The 16,389-nt window shown below is 39.7% G+C and overlaps 1 protein-coding gene across 3 annotated transcripts in view; it reads left to right on the forward strand.

Moving 5' to 3' along the window:
- The window catches only part of GRHL2 (grainyhead like transcription factor 2), a 127,568-nt gene that overhangs the window by 13,084 nt on the left and 98,095 nt on the right, over positions 1–16,389 (forward strand). Inside the window, exon 1 of one of the 3 annotated variants that reach the window (XM_079796125.1) lies at positions 16,075–16,197. The exons of the other annotated variants lie outside the window; for them this stretch is intronic. The gene's annotated coding sequence lies outside the window, so the exon portion shown is untranslated. Of the gene's footprint in view, positions 1–16,074; positions 16,198–16,389 lie in introns of those variants that run through there. 3 annotated transcript variants of the gene reach the window in all.

Below are 16,389 nucleotides of genomic sequence, written 5' to 3' on the forward strand. Positions count from 1 at the left end.
TGGCCTGTTCTTATTTTTCACTCAAACTTAAAAATTGGAATGCTGATATTTTTATGATTGATTTGTGAGAGCTCTTTACACACCTACAGTTATTAATCCTTGTGTCAAAATTCTGGCTATCATGTCCCTAACTTCTTGTTTATAATTTGATTTCATGATTTAAAAATATTTAGAGCTTTATGTATATTTTTTATATCAAATATATTCCTTTTGTGTGTGTAAGTATTTTCATTGTTTTCAAATGTGGAAAATTTGAGATTAACCTTTATGGACTTAACTCATTAAAACATTTTCCTTTATTTTAGCCTTATTTTTAAGGTTATTTAAAAGACACATTGAAAGATAATTAATTCATACTTAATTGAAAACACGTTAGGAAATAGAGTTACTCTAAAACTACCACTCAGAGATGTTAACTCTGCTGACAATGCTAACACTTTGACATCTATGTTTTTACTCTTTTCTATGCAATTACATATAAATGTATACAGAGATAAGTTACTAAACATTATATACATTACTATCTTATTTTAAAATCAAATTGATCACAGCTTTTCATGATGATAAATATTTTTAACTAGAGGCCCAGTGCACAAAATTCGTGCACGGGGGGTATATGTGTCCCTCAGCCCAGCCTGCACCCTCTCCAATCTGGGACCCCTCGAGGGATGTCCGACTACCTGGTAGAATCGGGCCTAAATGGGCAGTCGGACATCCCTCTCACAATCCAGGACTGCTGGCTCCCAACTGCTCGTCTGCCTGCCTTCCTGATTGCCCCTAACCACTTCTGCCTGCCAGCCTGATCACCCCCTAACCACTCCCCTGCCAGCCTGATTGATGCCTAACTGCTCCCCTGCCAGCCTGTTTGCCCCTAACTGCCCTCCCCTGCAGGCCTGGTCACCCCTAACTGCGCTCCCCTGCAGACTTGATTGCCCCCAACTGCCCTCCCTTGCAGGCCTGGTCCCTCCCAACTGCCCTCCCCTGCAGGCCTGATTGCCCACAACTGCCCTCCCTTGCAGGCCTGGTCCCTCCCAACTGCCCTCCCGTGCTGGCCATCTTGTGTCCACATGGGGCCAGCCATCTTGTGTGTTGGAGTGATGGTCAATTTGCATATTACTCTTTTATTAGATAGGATAGAGGCCTGGTGCACCGGTGGGGGCCAGCTGAAGGTTGGCCGGATCAGGGTGGGGGTTACCTTGGGGTGTGGGGCAGCCTGGGCGAGAGGCCTGTGGTGGTTTGCAGGCTGGCCTCGCCCCCTGGCGACCCAAGCAGAGGCTCTGGTATCTGGGATTTATTTTTCTTCTATAATTGAAACTTTGTAGCCTTGAGCAGAGCCAAGCCTCCTGCTGGCTCCGTGGCCACAGCCATTTTTGTTGGGATTTATTTATCTTCTATAATTGAAACTTTGTAGCCTTGAGTGGAGGCCTAGGCTGGCCAGGGTGTGCGGAAAGCTTGGCTTCCTCCGTTACCACAGAAACCCAAGCCTCCTGCTTGCTCCGTGGCTGCAGCCATCTTGGTTGGGTTAATTTGTATACTCGCTCCTGATTGGCTGATGGGCGTGGCTTGTGGGTGTAGTGGAGGTGCAGTCAATTTTCATATTACTCTTTTATTAGATAGGATGGCCCTATACTTTTTTTTTTATACTTTTACATTGAATGGAAATGTTCAAATCAGTTTAACCAGTTCCAGTTCCTGTTGTTGTACATTTCGATTTTTTTCTCTCATTTTTTTGACTGTTAGAATCAACATTTGAATAATTATTCTTATGGCCAAATCTTCACACACGTTTTTAGTTATTTCCTTGAAATCGACTTCATTGAATAGACATTCCTGATGTAAATGTGTGCTCTTTTTAAAAACATTCGTTTATATTTCCAAATTGCCATCCAGATACCTTCTCATTAACACTCCCACCAACAGTGTATCTGTGGGAGAAGGAATACACGTTCTTTCCTCAACAATGCATACTATCCTTTTTTTTAGTTTGCATATTTGGTAGGGTAAAAATGGTAACTTGTTTTGAATTGCATTTCTTTCTTTTTTTTAAGATTTTAAAAAATTTATTTGAGAGAGAAAGAGAGAGAGAGAGAGAGAGAGATAGAGATAGATTCATTGTTTCATCCATTTATGCATTCATTGGCTGATTCCTTGTTTCACCCATTTACGCATTCATTGGTTGATTCCTTGTTTCACCCATTTACACATTCATTGGTTGATTCCTGTACGTGCCCTGACCGGAGATCGAACCCTCAACCTTGGCACTTCTGGGTGATGTTCTAATCAACTGAGCCACCCAGCTAGGGCTGAATTGCATTTCTTTCCATTAACTCAAATTATATTTTCTATCTCAAGAGAGCTTTATGTTTGTTTTTAATATATATAGTGTTTTGATATCTTAAGCTCTTTTGAGGGTTTTTTAGAGAGTTCAGCATCAGTAAAAAGAGTTTATTATTTATTAGCAGAAGGTCCAGCCATGATCTGTTCTCCCAGTAGAAGTCATTGGGTTTGGGAACTGTCCCTAATTCAGAGCCCCCATCCTTTGCTGATGAAAGCAATGACCCAGGTCTGCACTCAAGTTCCCTAATCAAAACCCACAAGTTCAGGAAACTCGGGCACGGGATAGGAAGCCCATTTCTCCACGCTGACTGATGGTATTGAGTTCAGGATGAATACCCACAAACAACAACAAGTGAGCAGTCACTTCACACATCTCTCGGTGATTTATCGAGTGCCTCCAGGCCAGGCATACAGCTGGGCACCATGCCAGGCACTGAGACCACAAAGATGAAACAGACTACTAGTTTCTGAGACTGAGAACCTTAAACAATATAATTAGAAAAAAACCCATAATTTAGAAAAACATGCACTTTTACTTTTCATTCTTGAAGTAATTAGTTGTGGGAAAAGTGGAGGCAGGCAGGTCCAAAATAAGGCAAAATAGTGCGAGTCTTCAAATTTTCTGTTTTATTTTGATTTGAAAAGACCTGCCCTATATTTTTTTATTCCTCAGGTTTGGTCAGGCTTTCATCCATTCACTTTATTTGTTTATTTTGGTCTATTTTTAGCAGTTAAGAAACACTTTGGTTGTTTATCTCAGTAGTAGGGCTATTTTTCAAAGATAAATCTCTAGGATTCTCTACTTACCCCCGCTCCCCCTCAAGTTTCTGAACAGGTTTTATTAACACCCAGAGGAGATGGCATTCAGTCCTTGGCTGCTGCCTTCCTCATGGCTGCAAGGACATTGTTCATTCCCCACCGCCCACCCCCCTCCTCTATCTCAGCACAAATGTGTGTCCCCACCCTTTTCTTGATGAATTGCAGGGCCCTCTTGTCCTTAGAGACCATGAACAGCTCCATGGGACCACTCATAGAGACAAAGCAAGCCACACACCTCTCGGATCATGCCCCACACGAACTTGAACTTGGTGTGCTTGGTGAGGTGCCTGCATGGCTGTGCCGGTGTGTGCTCACAGTCTTGGTCACCCTGTGGCCCCTGTTGAGCCCTCGGCCATGGGGTAGCTCAGAGCCATGGCTGTTGCTCCTCAATGGCTGCTGCTGCGGAAGTGCAATTAAGCTTTGTATTACAAAACTTCTCTAGAGCTGTGGGTTAAAACATCTGTTTGTGTTCTCTGTCATAGGCATGTTTCTTACAGTGTTCATGGTAACATCTGTGGAAACTGACAATTTATGGAAATCATTAGGTGCTTTTCTAATCTGAGATACAACACGAAAAACATCTAGGACAATTAGGAGTTTATTTTTTAAGTGTTGATGGCATGAGCGCCCACTGCATTAATCAGGATCTCGCTGTCTGGTCTATGACATATTGAGGCTGTTTTCTTCGATCTCCCTCTTACGGTTAACCTTTTGGATCTATAATTTTTTTTCTCCTCCCTACAGATCTAAGAGAGAGGCCATAAAAAGGAAAATTCAGCTTACTTAGTATGGCTACTGATTAAAGGAAAAAATATTTAATTTCAATAAAGGTTGAACTTGTTATTTTAAATATAGTCTTTGATTAGGATTTCGTGTGATGCATGCTATATTCTCTCCTATTTTTTTTTTCAAATGTTCTCAAAGCTGTGAATGTAAGGGTTGTTTGATTAGGAAGTCTAGCATGTGCAAGGTACAGATAATGGCCTTCCCCATGAAACCTACAGAGCGCGATGCCAATGAAGGGCAATCTTTAAGTAATTGGTCATATTGCATATTTTTTCTCTTTTTTTCAACCTAACTCTATAATACAAGTTTTTTTCCCCCTAAATATTTTAATGGCTGCAGAGCATTATGCTGTGGAATTACTATCATCAACTTACCATTTAGGTTACATGGAGATTGTTGCCATAGTTTTCACTATCATAAAAATCATACTATTTTTTTTACATCCTCACCCAAGAATATGGTTTTTATTATTTTTTAGAGAGAGAGGAAGGGAGAGAAAGAGATAGAGAAACACCGATGTGAGAAAGAAATATCGATTAGTTGCCTCCTGTAGGCGCGCCCCCCCTATCCCGCGACTGGGAATGAAGCCACAACCTAGGTGGGTGTCCTGACCAGGAGTCGAACTCTCGACCTTTGGGTGTACAGGACAACACCTAACCAACTGAGCTACCCACCCAGGGCAAATCATACTTTTATAAACATCTTCAGACATAAAACCTTTCAAGACATTTAGATCACTTTTTAGACTGAATTTCTGCAAATAAAGTTTACTGGATTAAAATTCACAAATATAAAAAAAAATATGCTATTACACAATCATTGTAAGTTTAGGGAGAAAAAAGACAAATGCCTCGTTGATAATTTTTTCATTCCTACCATTTGCAGCAGAATTTTGACAGTTTGTTGGATAACCTCCTAGATGTGTTTCTAGGCATTATATCACATAGGAATGTTTATATATTTAAGAGTTTTTTTTAACCCCTTTGTACTCGCTTGCTTTTTTCTCGATTCCTTTATTCTACTTGGGATTTAATTTTTTAAATACCCCAGATTTTACAAAGCGCGGCAGTAGAATAAAAAACTGGAGTTTCTTTTCATACAAACGTATTTATTTGGATTTTTTTATATTTCAAATTATTGATACATTCAATACAATTCGACATACGAGCTGCTACCGATGCTAACCGTGTCAAGTCACACTCGACATCTGAGTGCAAAAGATTAATTTTTTTCACTTTTTCGTATATGTAAGTGATTTTATTCACTTTTTTTATGATTTTGATTGGTCTAGGTCAGTGGTCGGCAAACTCATTAGTCAACAGAGCCAAATATCAACAGTACAACGAATGAATTTTCTTTTGAGAGCCAAATTTTTAAAACTTAAATTTCTTCTAACGCCACTTCTTCAAAATAGACTTGCCCAGGCTGTGGTATTTTGTGGAAGAGCCACACTCAAGGGGCCAAAGAGCCACATGTGGCTCGCGAGCCGCAGTTTGTCGACCATGGGTCTAGGTCAATAATACAGATAGCTTTTCTTTTTTTTATGGTTGCACAATATTCCATAGTATGAATGACTAAAGGGTAAATTAACAGAAATGGAACTTCTGGGGCAAAGGCTATGCATATTGAAATCTTAGATTGTTCTCCAAAATGCTCCTTTAACTTATCCTCCAATAATGTTCGAACATGCCCATTTCTGCCTACCCTCAAGCAATGGAATTTAGCAGACTTTAAAATTTTTATGTGCCCTGATTGGGGATTGAACCCACAACCGTGGTGTATCAGGACCACACTCTAACCAACTGAACTACCCAGCCAGGGCAATAAATAGGTATAATTTTAAAAAATATATATATTTTATTGATTTTTTACAGGTAGGAAGGGAGAGGGATAGAGAGCTAGAAACATCGATGAGAGAGAAACATCGACCAGCTGCCTCCTGCACACCCCCTACTGGGATGTGCCTGCAACCAATGTACATGCCCTTGACCGGGATCGAACCTGGGACCTTTCAGTCCGCAGACAGACGCTCTATCCACTGAGCCAAACTGGTTTCGGCAATAGGTATAATTTTGATACATTCACACTGGATGTCTATTGTTCTGTTAGCTGTTGTCATTTTTGTTTGTTTGTTTGTTTTGTTAATCTTTACCAAAGATATTTTTTCCATTGATTTTTAGAGAGAATGGAAGAGAGAGGGAAAGACAGAAACATCGGTGTGAGAGAAACACATCGATGTGAGAGAAACACATCAATTGGTTGCCTCCTGCACGAACCCTGACCAGGGCCCAGGCTGGGCAGGAGCCTGCAACCAAGAAACATACCCCTCACTGGAATCGAACTCGGGACCCTTAGGTCCGCAGCCTGATGCTCTATCCATTGAGCCAAACCAGCTAGGGCACTGCTGTCATTTTTTTTATTTGACAGTCTAAAGGAAAAGAGGCCAGTGCTCCTGACTAAATAATTAGGTATTGCATGTTTTAAAAATTCTTGGGACACACTGGTTGAAAATCACTGCTCTAGTCTAATACCTATCTATGTATTCATCTTCCTCTCCCCTCTCTTTTACTGAATCTCAAATTGTCCATTAAATAATTGTTATTTATAAATAATGATTTTTTTTATCCTTTCCAGTATTTAGATTTCTGAAATCTTTCTCTTATTACATTGCTTAGGATGTCAAGTACAATTTTGAACAGTGGGATGACAGAGGAGGTCTGTAAAGGAAGTGGTTTTAATGTCTCATTGATAAGCGTAATGGTACTGTAGGTTCTTGGTTATTCTCTTAATGTAGTGATATCCATAAATAAATTTCATAATTCTGTTTTGAGCCGTCTTGTATCCATGGGATAAGCCTTGTGTGTTATGATATGAAAACTTATTTGAAGATTTCATATCTATATTCATCTCAGTCTCGCTGCTTACTAGTGCTGTGTCCTGGGATAATCTCTCTGTGCCTCTGGTTCTCCACTATAAAACAGATTAATGGTAAGAGATCTTGCCTCCCAACATTGGGGTGAGGTATGTAACCTTTAGAATAGTCCATGGTACATGGTAAACACACAATACATTTTAGCTGTCATATTATTGTCATCATAGGTATATTATTATTGTAAATATTATCATTATTGCTGGTCTCTTGTTTCCTGTGTGTGTGTGTGTGTGTGTATGTGTGTGTAAGTCTACAAGGGTGAATGCTATCTTTGTTGTATTTTGATATCCATGTTATGCTAACTGATTAGAATGAATTGGGAAGCTTTCCATGTCTTATTAGTCTCTGAAATAATTCAGTGTTGGAATGATCTATTCCTTGAAGGTTGCCAGGGCCTGGTGAAGGTCCTTGGTTAACCTCTCAATGTCTTCCATCCTTCCTTTGTCTATTCAGGCTTTCTACTTGAGGCCAGGTTTCAGCATTTATATTTTCCAGGAAATCATTACTTTCAGATCTCCTTTGTATCAGTGGATATGTCTTCTCAACATTTCTTCATCAGATTTTACCTCTCCTACCTTCACCTTCACTCCCTTAAACCCCACCCTTACACACACACACACACACACACACACACACACACACACACACACAGACACCACAGGACAGCTCATCACTGCCTTTATGGGTATTTGACTAGCAAAATTGGGGTCTCAGTAGAATAGAATTTTGCAGTGATTCCTGTGCATAGAACTGAGACCAGTATTTAAACACGAGATTTTGTCTTAGTTTAGGTAAAAAAATATATATATAAGATTATATGTTAGTTCAAATCCTCCAAGAAGCAGTCACCAAGATAGAATTAAACAAGCAACAAGTTTATTAAGGGAATTCCTGTGTGAGGGGGGTGGAGGGAGGGTGCTGGGTAAGGGGAGGAGGCCCAGGCCCTGAGGCCCGTCTGACCCTGAGTGCAGGAGAGAGGAGGGGGAGATTCTGGGGAAGCCCGCTGCATGCCCAGTAGCCTAAGGAAGCTTCTTCGGCGCCCCAGGAAGCTTTTAATTTGTGCCACCAATGAGGAATTCAGTCACTGGCTGGGGCAGTCTCAGGGAGGCCCAGCTTCAGCCTTCAGAGGCAGCTGGGCCCTCGTTGTTCTCTCCCTGCTGCTGGAGACTGCAAGGCGCACTCCAGGGATGGCCGCAGAGTAGAAGCTTCCTCACAATCCCTCTATTTCCAGTCTAGGGCTCTGCCTTTTCCTTCTACTGTGCGTGGTGCTCCCAAATCACCTGCCTTTTAGGCTCCATATTACCAGAGACTTAACCTTCCATTCATGCTAGGAGGTAGGTGCCTGGTAGTTTGAGGTGGGAAAAGAGATCTGGAGGAGGGGGTATTCATTCTTTTATGTACTTTTAACCAACCCTGGTTTCAGCCACTCCCCACATTCCAAGATTCTCATGCCTCCAATTCCTTGGACTTGCACATTCTATGATATTTTGGGCTTTCTTCTTAGATATCCCTCTGTGTGTGTTTAGGCTTCACCCTACTCCACTCTGCTGAGGCAGTTGCTGCTCTTCTAAGTTACGTCTCCCCTATTTAATTGATATGTTTGATAGAGGCCTCTTCCTTCCCTCTCAATCATTTGGTCTCTTTAACTGTCATTTTAATGGGGTTTCGATAATATGTTCAACCTGCCATATAGAAGCCTCTAGGACTTTGAATATTGTTTCTCTTTGTTTGCTGTTCTACTTCTGGAACAGTTATATTATCTCCATATTTGTTCTTTTTTGTCGGTCCCTGATTATTAATTTCTAATGACTGTAATTTCTGTTTCTCTCCTGCATTCACTGTGATTATCTCAAGCCTTTCCTTTGTTATTAATTCCATTTTCAGTTCCCTGTGTATTATTTTCTCTATAAGCTATTGTTTTGGTCTTCTCTTTTCTTAGCCCTGCAATTTCCCATTTTACCATTGTGCCATCAACTTAGCACTTTTGTTTTATTGGGTTCATAATCTTATTATATTTTATAGTATAACGTAATTTCTGGGAATTTTTTTTTTTCAGGGAGGGGTTAGTTCTGTTTTCATATGCATGCTATGTTCTTTCATTATATGTCTGATTTCCTGTAGTATGTTTGGCCCTATTGCTATGCCATTTCTTTTTGACTTGTTCATGCTTGACATGTTCTTTTTTAAAAAAATGTTTTTTTGTTATGATATAGTCAAAATGAATGATTTCTTTACTGATTTCTGCCATCTGAGACATGTTTGTGTGCCCTTTCTAGGCCAGCTTAAAGCCTGGCAATTTGAAGGTGGGACAGGGTGGGAAAGCTCAGCGTGGCCTCGGAGTGGCTTGGCTAAATGCTCCCTATTGGGTTCACTCGCCACCTGCAGGAAGGCGTCCTCTTCCTGTGTGTGTAGGGGTGCCTCTGGGTTTTAGGTCTGTCCCCTCCCCCACTGGACGGTCAAGTACTGGGGCCTCTGTTTCTGCTGGGGACAGTCGTCTTGCTTGGTCACATCTCATTTCCGTTCTTGCTCCTGTTCGTCACTAGGGTTAAAAGAAAAGGGTGCCTGTGAGCAATGGTGCCACTGTTAACAGTCTGCAGTGGAAAGTTGTCGTGAAACTTCATCTGATGCTTTCAACTGTCTTCTCTCTAACCCTTCCCCAGTCTTCTCTCCTTTAAAGGGTCTTACCGTACTTATCCACCATTTTGTTTTCAGTCCTGCTAATTTCCTCTTCACCACTGAGGTTATTTTAGTGCTAGCTCCTTCCACTCAACCTAACCTCTCTGGCTGGACCAGAGCCCCCAGACAACAGAGGGCAGAGAAAGTGTCCGAACAACTGCCCCCATAACTCCACTGGGACAAAGGGCTAAGCTGACTGCCACTCCGTTGACCTTTTTCTGTCAAAGAAATCAGTCTGTTCACTGTATTTGATTGCACTCTGCAGGACACTTTTATTGGAACATATTCTAACATTTGTTGGGGAGTCTGGGTAATTTTTTAAAATGTTCACTTTCCTCAGAGACAAGGCAGACAAGATGGGGTTAACATAGAGAGTTAAATAACAAAATTACAACACTGATATTATCTTTTCTTTATACTTCCACTAGAGGCCCGTTGCACAAATTCATGCGTGGTTAGGGTCCCTAGGCCTGGCCAGCAATCAGGGCCAATCGGGGCCATCCGGCTACCGTCTGGCACCTCCCTTCCCTGACTGCCGGCTGCCGGCTGGGGCCTTCCTTCATTCTGCACTGGCCCTGGTGGTCAGTGCACATCATAGTGAGCGATCGAACTCCCGGTCTCCTGGTCGAACTCCTGAGGGGACACTTTGCATATTAGCCTTTTATATATATAGATGTGTTTTTGAAGTCGTCTGATACAAGCATCACCAGCATTGTAATTAAGCAGCTATAGTTCCTGGAAAGCTTTGTGTCTCTTGCAACCCTACCCCTTTTTTGAACAGCTTAACGCAAGTGTGGCGAGCATCCGCTTGATATGACTGAGGTTGGGGGACATAGCAGTGCACATTTTCATGCAGTGGCGATGCCAGGCAGGAGAGGCAAGGCCACACCTCTTCACCACCAACATGCTTATTCACCCTGATCTGTCACAGGGCCAACTAGAGAGGCGATGTGTCTGCAGAGTCTTAGACATTCTAGATCTTTCAGGCTCAAGATGGTCCTCTTCATTCATAACGTGGGCTTACCATCCCCTGTGATTATGTGCTTTGTCCACGAAAGTATAGCATGCCCATGGTGAACTCTCCTGCACATCTTTTCCCAAGGTGGAGACACCCACATCCCATATTGCCCTGCTCCTAATTTCACTTATTTTACCTATGTGTGACCTTTCCCATTATAAAACCATTAATATGGGGAAAGGCACCGATTGCTAGGGCACCCGGGAGTGGTGCCTACACGTGTCTCCTCTTCACTCTTCAGGAGCTCCACCTGAGTTTTGGTTTCTCCTTGTGTGTTTGGTCCTAAAACATGACTATTCTGCAGGCTCCTGGCCCTTATCTTAGACATCTCTGCTAGTCACTGAAACAAGTTATCTTTCGATGTGCTAAATCAGTGTCCCTTCAGTACAGAATGATTCACTCTGAGCCAATAAGAGTTACCTATTCATAGTTGAGATCATTCTGCATTTCTTCTCCTCTTTCCTCCAGAAAGACCCAAGTTCTTTTCACCCCTGCTAAAGTGTGATGGTGGAAATAATGATTTATCTCAGAGGGTTTTCCCAAGTTGTTATGCACCTGTCTTTGGGTTTCTCTCCATGTTGGAGAGATTTTAGTGAGAATGCTCCATAATTTGTTGATTTAACTTCTGTCTCCTGTACTTCTCTGGGTAAGGAACCTTCTGTTCCTTCCCTTTGGTACTATCTGATAAACTGTATGACATGTGGCTGTGCACCTTCACTGTGCAGCTGATAAATTTTTCAGATACACACACACACACACACACACACACACACACACACACGCACACACACACACACACACACACGCACTATTTTGTATCCATTTTTGTTAGGTCTTGCGTGAGTTTGTAAAGCAATTTCATTCTGATGTCTTTAACCTGAAATTCTTACACATTTTTAATGTTTAAAATGATCAGTTATCTATTTTTTCATAAATTCTTGTTTTTATGCTTAACAAACTCTTTCCAAACTCAAGAGCAAATTAACAATTCATGTACATATTCTAATTTGTGTGTGTATGTGATTAAACATAACTAAAAAATTGCCTAAAACTTATGTAATGGTTTTAAGTAAGGGTCTAATTTAAATAAGTAAATACACAAATAAACCCCTCAACTACTTCCCCCAACATATTTTATTGGAGAAGAAATTCTTTTTTTTTCTCTTTTTTAAAGTGAGTTAGGTAGGTTTTTTATTTTTAAAGTTTTTTCAATTACAGTTACATTCAATATTATGTTATTTTGGTTTCAGTGGTTAGACAATCATATATTTTACAAAGTGATCCCCCTGATATTTCCAGTATGCACCTGGCACCATATATAGTTATTACACTATTATTGACTATATTTCCTACGCTGTATTTTACATCCCCAGGACTATTTTGTAACTACCAACCCCTTCACCTTTTTCACCCAGTTCCCCAAACCACCTCCCCTCTGACAACTATCAGTATGTATGGAAGTTCTTTCAATTTGCTTCCTTCTTCCCTCCAGCCCTCTCTCCCTTAATGCATAAATGTGATCATATTATACACAGTGTATTTTTTGTGCATTCCTATCCCTTTTTTTTTGCTTCTTGTCTCTAGACCACTCCCCTTCATCTGCATCACACACACACTCCAACCCTAAGTATGTATATAAAAAAAATATGTATATATACCTATGCATATTCCTATACATTCATATAACATATGCAGTTTTAAAATTAATTTTTAACTTCAAGCACAGATGTAAGGCCAGAGGAATAATTTCAAGTGCTTTCGATTATTGTCCAGAAGAGGAAAAACAAGTGATTCATTTTTATTTTCCTCAGAGTGTTCCCAGAAGCCCATCTAAATTCTAATAAGGCAAACTAGAATTATCTGCTTTTTACTATGTCCAGCATTATTTGTTTTAGGTAAAATTTATTGTGTAGTAAAGCCCGTTTATTTGCCCTATTTTGTTTTATAGAAGAGACATCTTGTGTAATCAACGTTGTTTAATGTGGATTTTGTGTGGGCTTTTCCATTACTTCCTTGTGTAATCTTTTTGGGTCTCTAATCTATTTCCTTATCTATTAAAGATAGAAGTAGATTCTAATGTTTTTACCATTGAATATTTTCTGTTCATTTTGGAGAATATAGACTAATTCACATACTATGTGAAATTACAAATTGAGTAAGACATAATACCCACTTGCAGAAAGACAGGAAAAGTTAAGACTTCTACCTAAATAAAAATAAGGCATAAAATGTTGAATGCCTTGAGATTTAAAAAAGAAAAAAAAGGGGGGGGGAGGTGAGAGACCTTATGAAAATGATTTTTTTTTTCATTAGGTAGAAAATAATCCTTAATTTATCTCTTTCCTGGACCATTTCAATAGCCTCTTTCTTCGTCTTCTAGCACCTGTTTTCTTTTTAATCATTTACTGCAGCCAGAGTGATGTCTTTAAAACACATATTGATCAAGTTGCTTTGTTGCTAAAGATCCTGCATACCTACCTCATGCACTTAGAATAAACTTTAAAATTCTTAAAGTGAATTACAAAAACAATTGCACAAGTGTTTTTTCCTCCAGGCAATCATTGTACCTCCATATGTAGTAGAAGTGCTTTATATGTGCTGCCCACTTTTTCACACAGAATATTAAAAAGATGCCTACCTAAAGTTTGAGATTAAAATGAGTGTTTTCTTTTTTATTGGGTGTGTCAATAAGAATATACTGACTCAAGGACAGTTTGATGTCACTGCCTTGATTTATGTCAAGAACTGAAGCTTTTACCCACCATTAATTTTGCACCACCAGTGCAAATGTCCAACATACTGAATAATGTAAATAATGTTTTAGTATTGTTATGAAAATAGTTTTGACCGTACAGACCTCTGACACTATCTGAGAGACATATTATGAGAATTGCTGCTCTAAAATTTCTATATCCGGTCTTTATCCTAGCAATTATTGTCACTGAATTGTTAATAAACACATTTAAACATATTTTTTTTTATCACCATCAGGAGTTAATCATTATCCATCACTCTTTCTCCATGCAAAGCAAAATCTTCAGTATACTTTTTAAACAACTACTCTCTTACAACCACTCAGATATTTCACTCCTATTTGTTATTATCTTTAAGGATCCTTTCTTAGTGGTATAATTTTATTTTTATGATCAGGAGTTAATTAATTTAATATTTTACTGGCATATTTGATACTCTGATTGCTATATCACTTTTCTTCTCTACCCATGAATGTCTTTTTTCACTTTGAATTGTGGAATGATTCTTTCCAAAGGTATATATGAGGGGAATGGCTTTTGAATCCTTTCATGACCAAACATGCCTTTATTTTGCCATCATACTAGTTGATCTTTTGCTGTCTTCAGAATTCCACGTTCAAATCTCTTTTCTCGTCTTCCAGCGTTCAGTGACGCAGGTGAGAAGTTTACTGGCTGACTTGTTTTGTTGAAAGTTGCTTAGTTCTTTTTCAAGTTTTTTTTTTTTTTTTTTTGTGGGGGGGGTGTAGTATTTTCTGTTTAATCTTTAACAGAAATTTCACAGGGTATGCCTTCACGTATTTCTTTTCATTATTCTTTTCACAATTTTGGAGCCCTTTATTCTCAAGACTCAAGTTTCTCTTCAGCTAGAGAACATTTTCTTCTGTTAGTTCTTTGATTATTTATTTTCCCCTTTCACTCTTTTCATTACTTTCTTCTGTAACCCTTGTTAGTTGAACGTTATATTTCTGAATCTATTCTTGCATGCTTTTAAATGTTTTCTCTTATTTTTTTCTCTAAAAATTGTGAAAATTACCTCCTTAGATCTCCCAGATGTTGACATATTTTTGATGGTTTCAATTCAAACCTCATACAAAATTTTATTTTTGTTTTAGAAATTATGTATCTTGTTTTGTTATTTCTTTTTCATAGAAACCTGAACTTGCTTTGTACATGCAGTAGCTTCTTTTAAACATTATTTCCTCTACCCAACATTATTTTCCTCATCAATAATCTGTTTCGATATTCATGGAGTTTCTCTTTCATTCTTGTTACGTTTCCTTAAATACCTGGTGATTCTTAGTTCTTCTGTTAAAAGTGAAGAGTGTGATCACCTTTCAAGCTGGCAGGGTTTGTTAGCAGAATAGCGTTCACTCTTTCCAGAATAGGCTGTTCTCTTACGTGAAGGAGTGACCACAGGCGCTGAGGGTTCCTGGAAGATTCCTTTGCATATGTACAGATGGGGTCCAAGGGGGTTGGACACATTGGAAGGTTTTCCTGTTGTTTTAAGCTGAATTTTTTTCTTGGTTTCCATTTGATTGTTTAAAGTTACTCTAGGCCAGTGGTCGGCAAACTCATTAGTCAACAGAGCCAAATATCCAACAGTACAACGATTGAAATTTCTTTTGAGAGCCAAATTTTTTAAACTTAAACTATATAGGTAGGTGCTTTGTTATTAACTTAATTAGGGTACTTCTAAGCTGGCCTTTGCTAAAAACTCAAGGGGCCAAAGAGCTGCATGTGGCTCGCGAGCCGCAGTTTGCCGACCACTGCTCTAGGCAGCTTACCAAGTTATTCTCTCTCTAGTCCTAGGGCCCCCCAAAGGCCAAATCATTCTGTATTTAAGAAGTGAACGCTGTAGCTAGTTCTTTTGGGTACAATGTACCAAAAGAACAGAAGGAACAGTGTTTGACTGGCTTGGTCATAGACCCTGAAGACTCAGTTAGATGTTTCCAGACTTAGTGGGAAAACTGGTGCTCATGTATGCATTATCTCCTCCTGCTCCGGAGCTGGGGCATCACCTTGAGTTTGGCTTCTCCTCTATTTCAGTCTCTTCTGCTTTCTATCTTCTAGAATTGGTCCAATTTCTCTTTCCACATGGACTACACACGTGATTATTTCTCACTTCAGGGAAATGCTTCAGATTTGAAATGGTCTTGAGATGGAAGTCTGTCCTAAAGCCTTTTTAATTTTTATTTTTTTTCAAACTATAAGAGAAAAAGTTCATCTAGCAAATTACAGAGGCAAAAGGAGGGCCCTGGGAAGAAATAGGCTCGAGAGGCAAAAGGAAGGCCCTGGTGCTTAGGAGAGAGAAAGGCAAAGGTAATGCGCCTGGGGGAGGAGGGGGAGGGGGGAGGCGAACGCTTCCGGAGGGAGCTTGCACTCCTGCAGCCTTTAAAGAGACTTTTGTGCATTGTTTTTCTTTCTTTTTTTTCTGCTAGAGATTCGAGCACAATAAGTTCCTCTGAAGAACAAATTTTCTTTTTAATTTTAAGAACTGATTTGCTTTAAAAATGACTCCTTTAAAAACTCTATTTTTGGTCAGTATCGAAATAGAATGTTTCCAATATTTTCCAATTATTGAAATTATATTTCTCTCACGTCAATTGTATAACATTTTTCCACAGGGCATTTGGAAAAGATGGCCTCTAGCTATGTCAGACTAAAGCTGAATAATGAGGAGTTGCTATCCCTCACCCCACGTGATTCATGTGTGCTGCCTGATATAGTACAGACCCTGCAGAATGTCTCAGCACAGCACCTTGGAATTCTACAAATAACCCAAACACATTGTCCTCGTCTTCAAGGAGTTGATAGAGTTCCCCTTTGCACATTTTCTCTAGAACTGTGAATGTGGAAGTCCTCTCATTTACATGCATGTAAGAAATTCCCCATTACCTTGGTTTCTTGTCTTCAGTCTGTTTTTAGTTCTCTCTTTTCAAGTGACTTTGTTTTTTTCTGATTATGAAAATTGAGCATACTTAAGAATTGGCAATAGACAGGGTGCTTAAGATCTCTGGTATGCAGTCCTGGTCCAAGCCGAGTGCTACGTGATCCTGGACAAGTTACTT

This window comes from Cnephaeus nilssonii (genome assembly GCF_951640355.1).
Source record: "Cnephaeus nilssonii genome assembly, chromosome: 18".
In the NCBI taxonomy this organism is placed as follows: Eukaryota; Metazoa; Chordata; class Mammalia; order Chiroptera; family Vespertilionidae; genus Cnephaeus; species Cnephaeus nilssonii.